General features: G+C 40.3%; 1 protein-coding gene across 2 annotated transcripts in view; it reads right to left on the reverse strand.

Moving 5' to 3' along the window:
* Positions 1-19040, reverse strand: part of LOC134531002 (homeobox protein six1-like) — a 137186-nt gene that overhangs the window by 47982 nt on the left and 70164 nt on the right. The gene's annotated exons all lie outside the window — the stretch shown is intronic.

A 19040-nucleotide genomic window follows, 5' to 3' on the forward strand; every position in this document is an offset into this window, starting at 1 on the left:
TAGCCGGGCTCAAAAATAAAAACTTGGAAAGGGGAGGAACCCCTATAGAATTTTGTACTGTATTCTTCGAAGTCAGCGACGATGATTCAAATAATATAAGAAAGAAGCCCGAGCAGGAGAGAAACGCGTGGCGATTTTTATTATCCATATCCTCAACTAGGGTATGGATATATGGTATAAAGTCGGGAACAATGAAGACCGGCTCACATAATAGCTATGCGGCTGACATTACATTATGCAGTGATGAGTAACCAACGCTCATGACATAGGTCTTTCACAAGTGATAATGGGCGACAGGAAAGGTCGAAAATGTTGTATGAATAGGACCATACGTCCGGAAACGAAAAACCTGTAACGTTAAAGATACAGGCGCAAAAAGAAGCGCAAATTTAAGTTTGGCTTCATGGGGCTACTCCACTTTTTAAACTTTTCAAATAGTGTTAACAGGTACTTAGAATGAAGAGTTTTTTCTATGGAATTGCCTAGGTTTTTTTAAGGATTTTTAAAAATAATTTTGACATAGTTTGTGAGAGTTAATGTTTCAAGTAAGTAAGCTCAATACCCATAAATGAGCGAATATAACTTAATAGTTTAAAATCATTGATCGTGAATTGAGGATGAAAATAAATAAAAAGATAGGTCAATCGGATATTAATTAGGGCCCAGGTAGAACCTGCATATACAGGGAAAACCCTGTCGCATTCATGCTGGATGCAAGGGCATTAAAGGCCCCGCCACAGGGTGTGTCTGTGTTAGTGAGACGGAGTGATAAGCGCGACGCTCGCTGGTGCTTCTAGAGTGAATGTCCCTTGAGGTGTCGGAGCTGTTGCCGGCTCTAGTATGCGAGACATGATCCAACAGGTTCTCGGAATGGATGCATGGATGCGAATATACTTATAGCCTCTCCGCACCAAGTGGCAATCCTCTGCTTCCACGTAGGCACCGCTGTTGGCGAATCGTGGTGACCATGTTGGGATGGGTAGCCTCAACCTCTGGTCATAGCATCGCCTTAACTGAAGAGGAGAATGCCGAGCGTAACCCTGCCGCAATGCATCCTCAATTGCATGTATGGGACCAGAAATTGTGGATTGGCTGAATCTGCGGGCAAAAGCAGATGCGTTTGAAACCTTTCTGGGGGGTTCGACAGCCAAGCCTCGGCGTTTTGGCCCCAAAGGGCCCCATAGTGAATGGATCAGGCCTATGGTAATGGTAGGACCTTGAAAGACGCCACTGTGTTCGGGTGCACCCGGGCTTAAAAAAGAGCTGTAAACAGCTCGACTAGGTGTGATACATTCCCCTAGTTCAGTGGTCGGGGGAGGTACCGAGGCAACCCCGAGACCCTCCAGCGCACGCACTGTGGTTGTCATTTCTAGCCAGGGCTTCCTGCGATCGCCACCGGATGAGTTCAGGCACTTCCGGGCCTTAATCGGCTGTAAATCTGCCGGGCCGAGGTACGGCAGGTCGGAGGGTCATCCGAGGAGACGAGAACATCCAGTGGAGTAACTCTGAAGAGTGGCAGTCGGTTAGCAGCTGGCGAACAGTCTGCCGAATCAACGCCAAATTGGTAGTAGTACGGGAAGAATCCATGAAAGATTGAACGGTGTCCCGCTGAGGCCCTGGATTCTGATTGGGTAGGACTCGTACTTGGTATGGTGCTCCGATCGCTTGGAGCAGGCTCCAAGGGTTCCCTAGCCCGATGCGGAGTCGACGTAGCGACGACACATCTCCAGTACTAGCCTGGATAGCTACAGAGGTTGGATAGGCCTCCACCGGACCACGGGTTCACTGGGTGTTTTGAGGGGTCCCAGTGTGATGTGGGAGATCGGGGAAGGCGCCAGCAGTGCTGATAACGTCTTAGGGCATAGGACACAGCCAACTTTCTGGTTAGCTGAGTGTGGTGGAGGGGATGAGGAGGCGACTATGTTGGGTTGGTGACCCCGGCCTCTGGTCGGTACCGAAGCTCCAATACCCTCCCAATCAACAACAGGGAGGGATCCCTAACAGTTCTGTGATTTAAAAAGCTCTGGAATGTTTTAAAACAGAACAGGAAGATACTCCCACACTACCCTTCAAGGGCGCATATTGGGAGGGGAACGTTGAGAAATGCCCGCCGCAAGGTCGGAATATATCTGGTGGTTCTAGAGCGGGGTTACAGCCTCTCAACTGGTGCGCTTTCTTCTTGTCGTGCATACAACTATGAAATCTGCGCTGTGACCGCAACATTATATGGCGGATAAATGAAGATAATAATCTGTACCGGTTTTTCTATGCCTAGAAATTACTCTGAAAACACGCCTTTTAGAAATTTTAACTCTTCTAAACTATAAAAACTTAATCCTGAAACCTAACTACTTATTGACCATCATCGAACTCTTAAATGCTTCAAAAAAACAGACCCCACTCGGATATCTAGAGTAGTTTCCAAATCGCGTTGTTTCTCCTGAAGCTCTGAGCACTGTGTGTGTGGCCGGGTGGGCGGGGGCCTCTGAGGCGCGAGGTGGTATCGTTTGAATCCTATCTCATCGCGAATTGAATCCGCGTATTGTTTCTGTTTCACCCCGCGGCGCGGCGCTGCTGCACTGCGAGACGTGTAGCGAGGCTGCGGCAGCGACCCACGTGACCTCAGTGGAGGGCCCGCGGGTTTATTTATACACGAGGACCCTGCTCATCCTCCCCCACCGCCCTCTGCCAACCGGCTTTGATCACGCCTCGCACTACCCTCGCTTTCATAAGAAACTACAACTGCTTCTTACCCTGTTCTCACGTTCACGTACGCTAGCCGTTCCTTTCTAGTGATAAATCAGCGGCACGAGTTAGTTAGCGTTTACTTTTACAAAGGCACTCTACAAATACCTCGTTAATTAATTGAAGATTTTTTTTCTGGACCATTAAATAAAAAAATACGTCTTATTTCATTTCACATGGCTACTTTTTATAAAGAAGAAAAATTTAACTTCATACAAAACAGTAATACACTGTTAGAAATTAAAGTAAATTTACGGACTTTCCAACGAAGAATCTAACTCAAACAAACGAAGAGTTCTTCGTTATTTCAAAAAACGGAATCTTCGTACAAACTACGCCGTATTTCAACTTCCGAGTTTTATGTTTAGTTCTAAACAAAGGTAAACACACACATGGACAGAATAAGAGTATTATTGCCATGGACTTAGCCAGTTTTTTTAAGTTTTGTTATTACACGAAAAAATATTTGTTTGGATTCATGTTAAAAGTAAGTGTTAAATTTACGAAGAAAGCAGTAAAATTACGAAGATCCCTGAATAAATTGTAACAAAGAGTTCTTCGTAAATTAAAGATGAAAATTTGTTAACAGCAGAAACTTATCGAGATTATTTCCACGCGTATTAACTGGACAGTCTCGAAGTATTTAAATCTAATCTTCGACTATGCGCAAAACTGATGTGTATAAAATACAAATTATAAAAAATCTGCGGGAAATAAAAGTTTCTTGACTTCCAGCACCTTTACAGTGTAGTTCGGGGCTTTTACGTGAATTTCATAACCAGTTCTAAAGTTAATTTACTTTTTCTTTACTATAGCGAATTTCGCGACGTTTTCGGTCCGGGTTGCACTGCAGTTTCCTGTACTTACTCGATCCACATGAGTATGCTGGTTGACCCGTAGCGTAGGGCCACGTCTACCTCGGCACACATACGGTGTGCAGCTTCAGGAAAAACATCGCGATTTGAAATTTACTCAAGATATCCCAGTGGGATATGTTTACGAAAAACATTTAAGAATTCGCTGAGGGCCGAAATGTAGTTTTGTTTCCGGATTAAGTTATCCAACTGTGTTTTTAGAAAAGTGAAAATAGTTAAAATGCGTGTTTTCATGCATATAAAAGGTACAGATTCTTGAAAGCACTTAAGGGACTTACATTACGTCTTTATTTTTATTTCTCCGCCATATAATGTTACGGTGACCGCTCATATTTCATATTAGCCCTATCGAAGGCGAGAAGACAGCGCGCCAGTTCAGAGCCTTGTGCTTAGAGGCGATACCGCGCTAGAAGCACCAGCGAGCGTAGCACTTATCATCGCGCCGCACTTACACAGATACAACCCTGAATAGACGGGTCCCTTACAACTGGGATGCACGTCATTCTGTCAGACTGGTTGTCTTTAATTTATTATTGGTTTAGAGTTGTTCGAGGCATGTCAAAAGAAGTGTAGCCAAGCAACCAGTAGTCAATTAAAGCAGAAGCACTTGCTCATTAAGACTTTGCTGCCATCAAATTGATATTGAAATTATCGTGTCTCCAGGTATTAATAAAAGTAACATGTAAATAAAGGCTTGCGTTTCGTTTCAACACATTATTTTTTCAAGTTAAACAATGTTAAACTAGTAATTTTTTTGAGTGACTTAACTTTCACAAAATTACATATATATGTTATATATTGTGTACGTTTTCTCATAATGAACATGTAATATATTTTTTTATTGTTTTGATGACATTCAAATGAATAACAGAACTGAAACTACGAGGTTTTTTTTTTCAACCTCCGATCGGCTGTAATAAAAAAACGGGAATGAATTGGGAAATTATTTTAATGTCAAAAGAAACGTACATCTTTACTCTATTTTTCCACATAATCACCGTGCAGATTGGGGCATTTGTAGTACCGATGCACCAGCTTTCCAATACCCTCTGCATAAAATGATGCCTCCTGCCTATTCAGCCACGTTTTAACAGTGCTCTGCAGTTCATCATTGGTGTTGAAGCGTCGTCCTCCAAGCCACTTTTTCAACGTGGGGAAAAGGTGATAGTCACTCGGTGCCAAATCCGGACTGTAAGGAGGGTGATCAAACACAACTGAGGTGTGAGTTGGCCGCTCCACATGGTTGGTGGAAGGGGGTAAACACTACGAGACGTGTCGATTCGTGTACGAGCGATTAGGGTACCGATTAATGGGCATGCCATGGAGAAATGAAACTGTAATCACACTGCAGGACACTGTTAAAACGTGGCTGAATAGGCAGGAGGCATCATTTTATGCAGAGGGTATTGGAAAGCTGGTGCATCGGTACGACAAATGCCTCAATCTGCACGGTGATTATGTGGAAAAATAGAGTAAAGATGTACGTTTCTTTTGACATTAAAATAATTTCCCAATTCATTCCCGTTTTTTTATTACAGCCGATCGGAGGTTGAAAAAAACACCTCGTTTATAGGTTTATGAGGCTACATAATGATACAGTTTAGAAATCTTTCAGAAAAACTAATTTGATTTTACTTAGCTGTCGAAATTCTCTCACAATATTGTACGAAAATAAGTCGTGAGTTTTGCGGACAATGGTCAGACAGCTAGGTTAGGCAGGTGGAGGAAGAACTGTTCTACCAACCCCACTACAAACAATTGCAAGACCTAATATAGACAATTTCAGGCACTGCTTTGGGGGGGGGGGAAAGCCCAATATACATATAGAAGCCAGCTATACTACAGACAAGTGCAGACCTCAAAATAGACAAGTGCAGGGCGGAAGGATAAAAAAGTACGAGTGCAAATATAGACATGTGCAAACCACACTATAGACAAGTATAGGACAAAATATAGACTAGTGCAGGCCCTGCTATAAACAAGTGAACGCACATCTATAGACAATCGAAATCCCCTGTACAGAGAAGTACGGGTTCCAAGATAGACAATATAAAGTACAGGCCCATTATAGACAAGTATAGGCCGCGCTATAAACAAGTACAGGCCCCAATATAGACAAGTTCAGGTCCTAATATAGTCTAGTACACGTCCCGCTATAGACAATCACAGACCCCGCTATAGAGAAGTACAGGTCCTAATATAGGTAAGTACAGGTCCGGCTACAGACAAATACAGGCCCCAATAAAGACGAGTACAAGCCCTAATATATAGTCAAGTTCAGGTGCTGCGACTATTCTCGAGATTAGATATGTGTGAGCGGTGCGGCAGACTCTCTCTCTCTCTCTCTCTCTCTCTCTCTCTCTCTCTCTCTCTCGGCAGTTTTAAACCGGTTCCAACATCAGCGAGGAGAAAAACGACATTGTTTTAAAGCTCGCTCTCACACGGAAAGTTGATTATTTTGTTTTAAGGTCAGTAGTTTGGTCTAAGCGCAATTTCTGTAAATTTTAACATAATGCACTCTTGGATTAGAGTTTCTGTTACAAATATCTTTACTATGTATTAACTAATGTAATTTTATAAATAGTAAAAAGAGTTGCGCAAGTGCGTAATTATTATAAGGAGCAATAATATCACGACTCATTCTAGTAGGCCGTTATATATGTTATATTTGACTACCAGATATGACTGCACAGACCAAAAATACTTGAGGAATGTTAAACTGTTCATAGGTTTCAATTTTTGTTTGTTTGCTGGTTTATAAACGGCGAATCTAAATATCAGTTGTGCAATCGTTGGTTAAAGAACGCTCATATGCCTGAAGGACAGTATGGTGGTAAAAAAATACCTATTATTCAATATACGATTAAGGCACGCGTAGGTTCATGTTGTTTTTGTTTTCAATAAATAACCATAAAAGCTCCATTCCCGTCCCTCTTCATTAGCAGATCGCAGCTGCTAAATTCTATTTTTAATTTTCGTAGGTAATTATACCTGACTCGGACTTCTACTGGGAAGAAACCTCTGATCGAATCACAAATAAACAACGAGATCATTTCCGCCTCTTCGCATTCGCAGAGGCAAAGAACGGTTTAAGTATTAACTATCTCCTACATGAGCTGCAGAAGATGTTCGGAGCCCATTATGACCAGGGTTAAATGGTTGGGTTTTGGGCATAAAACTACGTGCAAAGAAAATACGGAAATTCGAACAGCCGGCGAGCTATAATATCGCAACGAGCTCTATGGGAAACGACTTTCGCCGAATTGGAAGCGATAACGACGATAATTGTTAAATTACGACGCCCAGACGCCCCTCTGGACGTCACCGAAGCCAGAACCACAGTTAAAAGAATGAAAGAATGATCGCAGGAGGTGGGTAAGGGGAAGGAGGGGGGGGGGGCGGTTAACACGCGACAGGCACGCCAATGCACCATCCGTCTGTGCAGTGTCAATAAACAATTTCCCTCCGCCCCTGCACAACCGCACCCTTCTTACGAGGGACACGCCCACCGCGACACTCTCACTTATCCCCGGACACGACAAAGCTCGGCGCGCGGCTCCGGGTCGCACCATGCGCATGGGAGGAAACACCATGGACTAATTATCACGCAGACGGGTTCTTGTCGTCAGCGCACGACGCCGTCACTGGCTGACGCTTCGCCTGAACAACTGTCGGAACCAGCCGGTTTCGATAGTAATGAAGGAGATGTTGAGTCATCGAGGGATAATTGGACCATTTTGAATGGTTTCTGAACACCCTGTCCACATTTGCGTCCTTCGTTGCTCTGATCAGCGAAATACGTCCTTGCCGATTGTAATAACTCAGCCAGCGAGGAAACACGTACTACTGAAAAATGCTGAAACGATGGGCCTCGTCAGAATATGACGCAATGTACACTATCTTTGCACCACGGAATCGGCAGCAATGCTATGAAAAACAGGTTAGCAAATAGCAATGAAAACAAATACATACAGTGATACAGAGTCAGTCAATGAGTCAGTGATAAGCATATTTATACTATTTATTCTTAATAATTAAGCTACTAATTGGACTATTAAATACGGCTTGACTTAATCAAACTGAACTGTATATCAAACACGTATAACGCCAATAGATCGAAGCTTACTAAAAGCTCTTAATAATTTTGTTCAGACCCTCTTAAAAATATATATAAATAAAAGTTGTGCTTAGAGATTGTACATTAAAAATTACACTGCACACTGCAGTTTGTATTGAAACATGTTTTCAGAGCAAATAACATGAACTACAGGTACATGTCTGTGGTAAATAACTCCACAGTACTTCGAATTTTAAAACAATACGTATATCGTTAGGTTTTCAACGGCACTGAACCTAACCCATTCCCAAAATATAATAAACATGCAACATATTTTTTTCTCTTAGCGGAGATAAGGATATTTAAAAGTCTACAGGTTGATAGTGATTTATATAAATGTTAAATAATGCGCTTAGATAGCACCGAACATTTCTAACGACCGGCTTACGTGGAATAAATATTTGGTAGAGAAGCAAGGCAGTAAGGTTGACAAAGGCACTTTCTTTAGGAATCGGCTAAGATTTCTCCTTTATGTACACTCGAGACACTATCGCATTAAAGGTAACTAGCAGCCTAAACTGAAAAAAAAAGTTAATTCTTTCTAATCTGCGACTGTATTAATCATTTGACGACCCGCGTGAGTTACGTCCATGAAAAATATTTATTTCTCGAGCGACCGTATGCTGCATGGTTGCTTCTAGGTGAAGTCAACGGAAGCGAAAGGCACTATATTGGTTTCAAAATTTTATGAAGTGAAAATTCTTTGGGAGCGATGAGAGTAACATTACAGGGCCAAATTTTAATGAAACGTTTTCGTGAAACATTGTAGTGAAACTTTTCTGACGCGAAAAGGACAGAGAATAGGTACCTGCCCAAAGAGATATAAAGAGCGCAAGCACTATGCCATATACGTTGCTAGGCTTGTTTTCTTTCTCCTCTTTGTGCGATGATTCGTCTCCAGCCCAAAATAAAACAAAATAGAACGAAGAGAGATATTTGAACGAAAGGATAAGACAGAGAGTGTGCGCATGCGCTTGTTTCAGAAAATATATATAGGTATACATACAGTCAGTCGTAAATGCTTTGCATTTTATATTTGCTACCAGTGCGCTCGCGTTTCTCCTTGTTCAAACAACAGCGTAGAGAACATTGTGAAGTCAGTACCTGCATTTTTCCCATATATAGCGCTACCTGATATAAATTTCATGTTTTTTCCCCGCAGATTTAGCTTGTTACAAACGGCTGAATTGTTTTAAGAAACAGTAAAACGCACAGTTTTTCTTTATGCAGTTATTATTTCAACAGTGAGTATTATCTATTGTTTATTAATTATTATTTATTGATATCCCGAGCAGTTATTTTGAAGTGAGAAATAATTTTATTTCATGTTTATGTAGAAAACTGCCTTCTTTATATTTCTCTCTCTCTTTCTGCAGTTTTAGTTCTTACGATATTCTTACGAATCGAGGTTTAAATTACCGAAGAAGTTTCACTTCAATCACGTTGTACTGCGTTACACGCACTCTTTTTATGCCATTGCAATCATTTATCATTTATTAATGGAAATGTTCCTTCATTACGGCAGAAATCACACATAACGACATTTACAAAAACAATAACATGTCATCTATTAGTTTACTTCACTCCCTCTTAACAAGTGACGTATAACAGGAAACGAAGTCGGCAAATACATAAATGCACAGTTAACTGAACTGTGAGGGCTAGCATGCTGGTAAAACATAACCACGAAAAAATGTATATACGTGTAAGCAGCGAGAATAAATCACGCAAATATGAGGAGCAAAAAAAAATATAAAAAAATTGTCAGTGACGTGGACTTTAAAAGATTCGCAAAAAACGGTTGCACTAAATTCCATTTATTGCGTACGTATTACACGTAAAAAAACAGTAGGCGAATCGTGTAAATTGGGCCAGAGAGTCTCGAGAACCACTATGTATTATTAAGAACTGTAGATGAGAAGGCTATCCGGGTCGTATAGATAGAGACCGGCAAAATTCGCACAACATGCTAGAATGTACATGCATTGTTAATAATTTACAATACCAATTTAACTACCGATAATAGATAATATTTTTTAATGATTTATAAAACGGGGAAGGTTGATTTAATACAATTTTTGGGCAAAGGCCATTGCAATTTTGCAATTGTTTGTCATGGAAAAATTCCAAGAATTCAAAATAAGAAATAAAAATTAGAAAAAAAAAATTAAACCCACAGATAACAAGGCTAAATCAGCTGATTTCGAAAATATGAACCCAAAGGTAAAACTATAACAGAGTATTATGTACAATACAATGACAATATCACAGACGAACACATTCAAACTTAAAATAAGTGACAGGCAGCGCAAGAATTCCGTGAAAGGAATTTAGACATGAATTTAGTGTATGTTGTTATTTTCCGTCCAAACGCGCCATCTTGGTTTCAAGAGTTTCCAGGCCATAACAATGTTTATGTTGATTAATATTAACAGTTTGTTTTCGTTATGGCCTAGCTAGGAACTTGCAGAATGGGCGGGTTCGATGACCTTGAAGACATCAACCACAGTCCTCTCTACACAATGACGAAATATATCCAGTTTATTGACTACTCACATCAAAGCTGCTTCGATACTTATTTGGTTGACGGTTTTTTTTGGCTTAGATTCCTCGACGTTTCCGGAAAATATATGGGCCGGAAGAAGCCTATCGCAAAATGAACCTGCTAACTGTTACTAACCAGGCAATACTTAATGAAATACTGGCGAAGACAAATAAATTGTACTGTGAAATAATTGACCTTTAGTATTTAATATTTTCTTGGAATTGTTACAACTAAACTGCCAACAGAGACTAGGTATGTTGCAGTCTCACAGAATCCACAATGGACAGGAGAAGGCGGTGCTACTATCCACACCTACTGCAGGAAGAGTCCTCCGGACAGTACCGGCAGCACAGACCGCGGTCGTGTAACCCGGACCGCGCCTGAGAGGGGTTTCGGGTGTCGGGGTTATTTCTAGCTAGCTGGCGCAGTGTTTTGTCTGTGACGTCACGGCGGCCCTACCACCACCACCCCTCCTCCTCTAGAGCAGCTGACACCGCGCATCCCGGCGGCACATGTGCGCCTCGCAGCATCCCTGCTCCCGGCCTCGGCGGTGTTGCCAGACAGCGACCCGGCGATGCTGATGCCTCTCGTGGTACCCCGGTACCAGGGCACACCCGTCACACGCAGAGTTTACTCGACTCTACTAAATACTTTCCGTAAGGTAAACAGATAATCCACTGGATATTTGACATGTTTGGTGTGCCGCTCCATTATTCTGAAAGATAAAATAAATTTCAGGATTTATATTTATTTACGTTAAGTACTGAAAACAATGTATACCTTTTTGAATGCTTAAATATCCTTGAGAGAAAAAAGGACGGGAAGAGTGAATTTGGTTTTTACTAACCTCATTAGATATACCCAAAGTTGCTAGCTTTTGACAAATATGTTCAAATTCACAAAAAATAGATGCAATTAGATTGGCAATTGGTACAGGGAACTAAGGCATGAGCCTTTTTTTTTTATGTAGAAATCTGTACTGTTTGGCTGTTTTTGACTATCGAAATAATTACCTCGCACATAGAGAATCGTCACGAAAACTAGGTGAAATTCCTGTAACAGACGTGTCCTTTGTTGAACAAAATAGTTTTTATGTCACAAAAGCATTAAGTCGAGCGGCGGTAATGTCTCGGGTTTGACGACCGTAGGCCGGACTTGATAGCGCTGAGTTTATAAGTAGAGCCACGGAATTTTCGCGCATTCATTTAGTCGCAAGCTAGAATGCAAACCTCCACACTGTCACACTGTGTTCATGATTGGCCCGCAGTTGTTTGGACACGCCCCTCTACGACCGTGAGCAAACGATGTCCAGCTAGGAGAGAAGTAAGCGAATCAGGTAGTGCCAAATAACAAGGTTAAAAATGTTCTCACTAAGAAATCAACCAATGGGAAAGTAAACATGGGTCGAGCACACCTATAACTTTGAATTCTATCCTGAGGCCAGAGGAATCCGCGAAATTTCCGGGACTCTATTTATAAGCAGCCATTTATAGTGGTGAATGGGCCGGAAGTGATTCGACCATTAATTTATTTGTTTTGGTTTGTTATTGGCTCAGCGGTATTTAGGGAGTGTAAAAGAATCGGGTATGGGGTAGTGGACATGGTTTCCGAGAAAACCCTCTCGTTGGCCAATCAACAAACACGTGCTGCAGTCTGTCACTGCGACGTGTGTCGCTAGTTGCCATCATGTCCGGCGTAACGCTCACGTTCAAGTTCAGACGAATCAACACACCGTTGAAGACGACAGGAAAACATTTAACGGCATATTCTGGTCACCGGAGGTTACATCGAGACATTGATCTCCATTCCGCGGTGCTACGCTACAATGCTACTAGCAAAGGGCTTCGAAGTCTATCTCATCGAAAGAACCTGCGGATTCCCTTGCGTCCACATATAAGTTACGACAAATGAAAAGGTGTGTGTACTTACGGTCGCGCGTTAGAAATTATAGTTCTTTTTTTATTTGTCACTGAACAATTTGACAAATATATTGTAACAAAAATTAATTAAATATAAACTCTGTATTCAATATTAACATAAAAATGTATATAAAATATTATTGCAATAAGAAAAACAAATAAAATGTATTAATATATATTTGCATAAAGCATAATTTGTATAATCCAGTAATCTGTAATTTAAAAAATTATACTTTTTTTTCATTGCCGAGAAATGAACCATGGTCCTTGAGCTTATTAACTGCGCAATATAAACACTGGGCTACAGAGGCCAATATGTATTATAAATATTTTAACTCCCGTTATCTTGTTTTTTTTTTTAAACTTGAGATTACTGTTTACTATGACTATTTTAGTTTACCAAACATATTCTAAGGTAGTTTCACTATCGTAAAGTTTCACTTAGTACACCAATACGTTTGGAATTTCCCCAAATGTTTTACGAATAATTTATATATATACACATACACACATATATATATAATGTGTGTATATGGGTTTATGATCATAGACATGAGTCCGCCATCTTCCTGTGTAAAATTTCATTGCATTGTGCGCGCGCATCGTAAAAATTCTATTTTTTTCTTCATAACCTCACCTAGAGATTTGTAACTTCAAAAAATTGAAGTGTGCCTAATTTCATTTTCACTCAGTACAAAAATTAAAAGAACCAATAATTTTTAGTGATAACTTTCACCATGAAAGCTAAATTTGAGCGAGACACAATGAAAGGGTATTTTCGCGTATGAAACGATATAAGCGCGGTACGAGGACTGTGCGTGTGGCACGCCTGGCCGCGGCGTGGGGCCGTTTGGCGACCCTCCTCGGCTTCCACGCGCTGTCACTGGCGCTGCCGCAGTTCAGGCCCCGCCCACAGAGCACACACGTACACGGGGATTCCACTCCCCCCCCCCCCCCCCCTTCTCTCTCTCTCTCTCTCAAATCTGTTACTACCAACCACACAGCATAAAAACCAAACAAATTTAATTCTGTCACGAATGACATCAGTATCTAGGTCTCTTTCAGAATATCTCGGGTTCAGGATCTAGGTCTTCTCAAATCCTTTTTTATTTACGTTTTAATATTTATGCATTTCAATAAAATATCGTCTACTTTGTATTTCCGCGTCTTGATATTCATGAAAAAAATTTAAGGATTTTTCATATGATTTTAATATAAAGACTGACGCAGACGATGCTGCAGAGTTTTAATTGACAGTCTCTCAATCGTTTCCCGAAAATTACATGCACTCAACCTTAACTAACAGTGCGCATCACGTTGTACCAGTGAACTTCCCGTCAGTTCCTGGGCCCAGCTTGCACATACTTGATAACTTCATTTTCGCAAGTTCACTGGCTGTTCCCACATTTCACCTCGCGTCAAGATCTAGGGATCGAATATAGCACGACCACGCAATTTCCGCCAAGTATGCTGTTGGCTTCCGAGACTTTCAAGGCGTGTCAAATTACCTTCAAGCCAATGTTAGTGCCCTTGCAAATGTAAATACAAAAGGTTTGCAAGCGTGCATTTTCCCAAACAGCAAGACAAGTTTTTCCGAACCGTAGTGACTATGGTTCGGCTTCTCACGCTATGTTGTCTAGTTGTTTTTTTTTGTCCGGGGAATAACTATAATAAAATATTTCACTTCATAGTAACGGCATGATATTAGCGCCGCGGTTATTTAGTGTATTCATTGGGTAGCAAAGTGGAATTGAAGCCCCTATACATGTGCTTCACATTGATGATTGTTCTAGAGTGTCATTTACGACCCTGAGACAGTTATAACCCAGGAGAAGAAGTCGTTGCCCAATCATCTGTACCCGATAACCCACGTGACCTTGTCATAGACCAATGGGCACTCTAAAGAGACTTGATTACCTACACGTCATTAAGTTAAGTCTATACTGAAATGAAGTGAGTCCACGTTAAGTTTTGTTGCAAATTTTTCGCCAGACGTAGGGAACGTTAATATATATTTATTAAAAAGTTAAGTTAAGCAATAGTTTATGATCAAAACATTTTGCCTTGCGATTGCGTCATAGTCACTTAATGAGATGACCATTATCTGTGTTTATAGAACTGGTGCCTACAACTATGACATCTTAGATCTGGAATCGCGAACAAACCAAAAAAAAAACTGATATGGTGGGTGATGCTGCCTTAAAGGCCCCTACATACGATCAGTCCGAACTAATCAGTTGAAACTGAACAGTCAGAACTGTCGTGTGTGAGCAAGGACGGTGGACTGATCAGTCGGAACTCATGGGCTGAAGAACTGATGGCTTTCCATCAAATCGGACTGTGAGCTCGAGAACCCTCAGTCCGAACTAGTGTGTGTGTGTGTGTGTGAACAGCGTCTCGCCAGTCCAAAGTGCCAGTCAAAACAATCAAACAATCAGTCAATCAGTCCATCAGTCCATCAGCTGAGTGTCGTGGCAGACAGCTTTGATTATACTATTTTGTTGCTTTTCTGTTTCGTTTTCCCTTTTTTTCTGACAAAAAGTGCAACTGCAATTGAAACCAGGCCCGTCGAGAGGGGGGGGGGGGGGGGGAAGCAGGGGTAAAATCCCCGGGGCCCGACTCCCTTCAGGGGGCCCGAGGCCCGAGCATAGTATGTCAACATTTTCGTTTGAAAAGGCGATGGTAGATTTAAATGACTATTAAATGTATGTATACTTTGCACTGCAATCATATGTTATTGTCTGAGACCTTTATAAAAAATGTTATTGGATATTATTACCGTAGTGATGGTTTTAAAAAGCGCTTACTTGCCATAAAAAAACCGGGTAAATTATGTACTGTCTAGCAAGCAGCGAGCCAGCGACACTTGACTGACTGGACTGCTAGTACCTGGTGCTGATAAAATGAAGTTACATTTACATGTAGGCATGTAGCATCGGTCGCTGTGTGAGTGTGTTAGTGCTATACAAAATGTAGTATATTATAACTCATGCAACGTGACTTTTACGATTGTGCGAACAATTCCAAGAATTCAATAGTTGGCCTTGGTAAGTCAATTGCATCTAGTTATCTGCTCTGCAGTTTAAGCACATGTAACGTTGTTCATAACGTCTGTGCATGTGCCTGTTTCCATGTTAAAATTAGTCTCTGCAGTTTACACTATACCACGTCTGCAGTCTACAATCAATCAATTATATATTAAATTAATTTAGGGTTGTGCGAATGGTTGGTAAGTTACTTCGAAATCGAATTTCGCCACTTTAATTTCGATTTCAAATAGAATTTCAGTTATCTTAATTCGTAAATAATTGAAATATTTCAATCCAAACAAATGTTTCATAGTTTAACAAAGTTCGTTTCTTTTTAATTGATTCAGGAAAAAAATATTCTTTGTATTTTAAACACATTCACATATGCAAGTAATGCAAACAATATACTATATATTTGAAAAGATTTATATTAAGATTTATTTACATGCTATTTAAATAGTGTGCGTGTTTATTTTTGCTCTTCAGTCAAATCGCAATAAAGTGTAAACAAACATGGCCAACAATGTGAATAGCCAGGTACTATTCAGTTAGACGCTGACAAAAATAGTATTGTACTCACGTTGTGGCATTGTAACAAAATCATGTAACATTTGAAAAAAAAATACCTGATTCATTTGTGCTATCAAACAGCAGAGTACATATTTACTTCTGAATGTACAATTTTTAAATGTACAGAGTGGTCAACTTTATTCATATTTTACGCACTTTTTCTCTGCGTATTAAAATGTTTATAATATAGGTAGTGTCAATAAATAAAGGCTGGATTCATCTAACAAGAACTTTCGTTTTCGTTTCACTTTCGCGAAACTTCATAAATTTTCCTTCGCTTTCGTTTCGTGGGGGAAAGGTTACAATCACACAATCCTATAAATATATAAGTTTTAAATAGATGCAAAAAAATAACCCTTTACTATAACCAACCTAGTAAAATCTGTTAAAACTGATAATTGTGTTAGCATTAAGTAAACTGTTTTTTAGGTATGATTATTTTTAAGTGGTAACTATCATGTAATACCATCATAAATCTGGGGCACAGAAAAGAAAAGAAAAGGCTGCTCGGGACAAGATTTTTAGTCGTGGCCAGAGATATATTACAGGCTTTGTAGTTACAGTTAAATCGGAGGAAAACAGATCAGACTTGGAAAAAGTTAATGATATAGAAGCAATCAAACTGATGATATTACTCATGGGTTAGATGACAATGTCATGACATGCAGCGTTATCTCCACTGTACACTCTGATAAAACTGAAAATGCTCTTAGCAGTTTCACAGAGAGTTCACGTGACGACCTTGTAACAAGTGCTAACACAAATGGTGGTAACTTGGAGAAAGAAGTACCCTGCAGTTCTCATGATTTGATGCATAGAGCAGGAGGATTTTGCAGATGGCCACATCTTGATAGATTCAATTGGTAACTCATCTTCAAATCAAACAAACAAAGAAGACCCAATCCGTGGGGGAAAACTGCTGGATTTTCTTCAAATGATGTTGAAGATGCTGTTCGGCGAGGGCCGAAAGCAAACCCTAAGACACTGCCTACTGACGCAGGAGACCATGCATTCCCTGTCAATATTCTGTACTGCAAATTGAAAAATGGGGAAGTTTTGCCACATGACTGGCTTGTATGGAGTGGTGCCAAACAAGCTTCATTCTGTTTTCCTTGCAGTTTGTTTAGTAAGTTGCCACCATCAAGTTGTTCTGTTCTGTCGACTTCCATTGGTTGGGGACCCTGTAAAAACTGGAAAAGGCTTTATGGCAAACTTCCAGAGCATGAAAGCAGCATCAATCACAAAAGCTGCTATGTAGAATGGCGCAGTTTGGAAATGAAGCTGGGTAAAGAAGTTACTGTTAACAAATTACTACTGCGCAATATTCAGTCTCAAGTTGAAGTTTGGAAACAATTACTCTGTAGGTTTCTCGATGTTATCATATTCCTTGGAGAACGTGGCTTAGCTTTTCGTGGGGAAAGTAATTTGATTGGCGATCCCAGAAATGGAAACTTTTTGGGAATATTAGAGTTGATAAGCCACTATGATCCATTACTTTCAGAACACTTAAAAAATGTAAAGGAATCCCAAATGGAACATAGACGACTTCAGGTGCATTATTTGTCAGTAGAAATTCAAAATGAATTCATTGAGTGCTGCGCTAACCATGTTATAGGCTGTATTTTAAAACAGAGAGAAGCTGCGAAGTACTATTCTATCATAGTCGATAAACACCTGAATCAGCTCATGTAGAACAAACAGTCTTCATAATACATTATGTCTACTTGTGTGATGAGAGTAACAAGTATGTCATCTTCGAGAGATTTTTAGCTTTCGTCAATTGCAACCAAAAGACTGGTGCCTCCATTGCGGATCTAATAATTCAGACATTAGCTCATCATCGTATACCCATTGGTGATTGTCGTGGTCAAGGATACGATAATGGCAGCAACATGAGTGGCATTTACAAGGGTGCTCAAGCTCACATTAAGAAGGAAAATCCACTTGCCATCTTCTCACCTTGTGCATGCCATAGCTTGAATTTGTGTGGAGTTCATGCAGCCGAGAGTTGTGTTGAAGTTATAAAATTTTTCGGGGTGTTACAGAAGTTGTTCACTGTTTTTTCTGCAAGCCCTCAGAGATGGCAAATACTGAAGGAAAATACTGGCTGCTCTCTGCATAGCATGTCTACTACTCGCTGGTCTGCAAGAGTTGAATGTGTTAAGCCTTTTGCAACATACTTACTAGGAATCAAGAAGGCAATTGATCAGGCTCTTGACTTGAACCTTACTGTGGAAGTTCGAGCTGATTTAAATGGTACCCAGAGCTACCTGGAAAATTTTGAGTGCATTTTAATAGGTTCAATTTGGTTTAAAGTCCTGACTTCTATAAATGATACCAGTTTGGTTTTGCAAGCAAGAGATGTTACACTGGACGTAGAAGTAGAAAATATATAGCATTTGATTGAAAACATTGCGGCCATAAGATATAGCTGGGATTCGATTTGGGCTGAATGTAAATGTGTTGCAGAATGTCTAAATATACTACCAGAGTTATCAAAGGAGCAATCAAAAAGAAAACGGTGCAGGAAACAGTTTGCAGATGAGATTATTTCTGCAGATGCTTTCGAACAAGCAAACCCAGAAGAACATTTTCACTGGCAAGTATTTAATGTACTGTTGGATGCTGTTATTGGAAATTTGACGAAGCGTTTTGAAGCAGCTAAAACTTGTGAATCATTTTCAGAATCTTGTGGAAATGTCCTGAGATAGAACAGGATCAAGTTCGTGAATGTGGAAGGCAAATTTATGAGAAATATAGTGTGGACATAAGTGAGGAAATATGTGAGGAACTGTTACATCTCAAAGCAATTCATCTTCCCAATCTAGGACAGAAAATTCTTCCACCTATTGATTTGCTGAATGAACTGCATGAAATGAAACTGGACAGTTTATTTCCTAACATTATTGTTGCTCTGCGATTATTTTGCACATATCCAGTGACTGTAGCACAAGGTGAACGATCTTTCAGTACTCTGTCTAGGATCAAGAATGTACTGCGATCTACAATGTGCCAGGACCGTCTGACCAACCTAGGAACATTAGCAGTGGAAGGCAGGCTTTGCGAAAAAATTAGACTTTAATCAGGTCATTGAGATATTTGCTAATCGCAAAGCTCGCAAAGCTCGCAAAGCCCCTTAAAAATAATTTTGAATTTGGAACTCTGTGTTCAGGCTGTGATAAGAGTGCTGTTACTTGTACTGTGTACTTTTTTGTAGGTCCTATGTAAAATTGTAATGTT

The sequence above is a fragment of the Bacillus rossius genome, chromosome 3 (assembly GCF_032445375.1).
Source record: "Bacillus rossius redtenbacheri isolate Brsri chromosome 3, Brsri_v3, whole genome shotgun sequence".
In the NCBI taxonomy this organism is placed as follows: Eukaryota; Metazoa; Arthropoda; class Insecta; order Phasmatodea; family Bacillidae; genus Bacillus; species Bacillus rossius.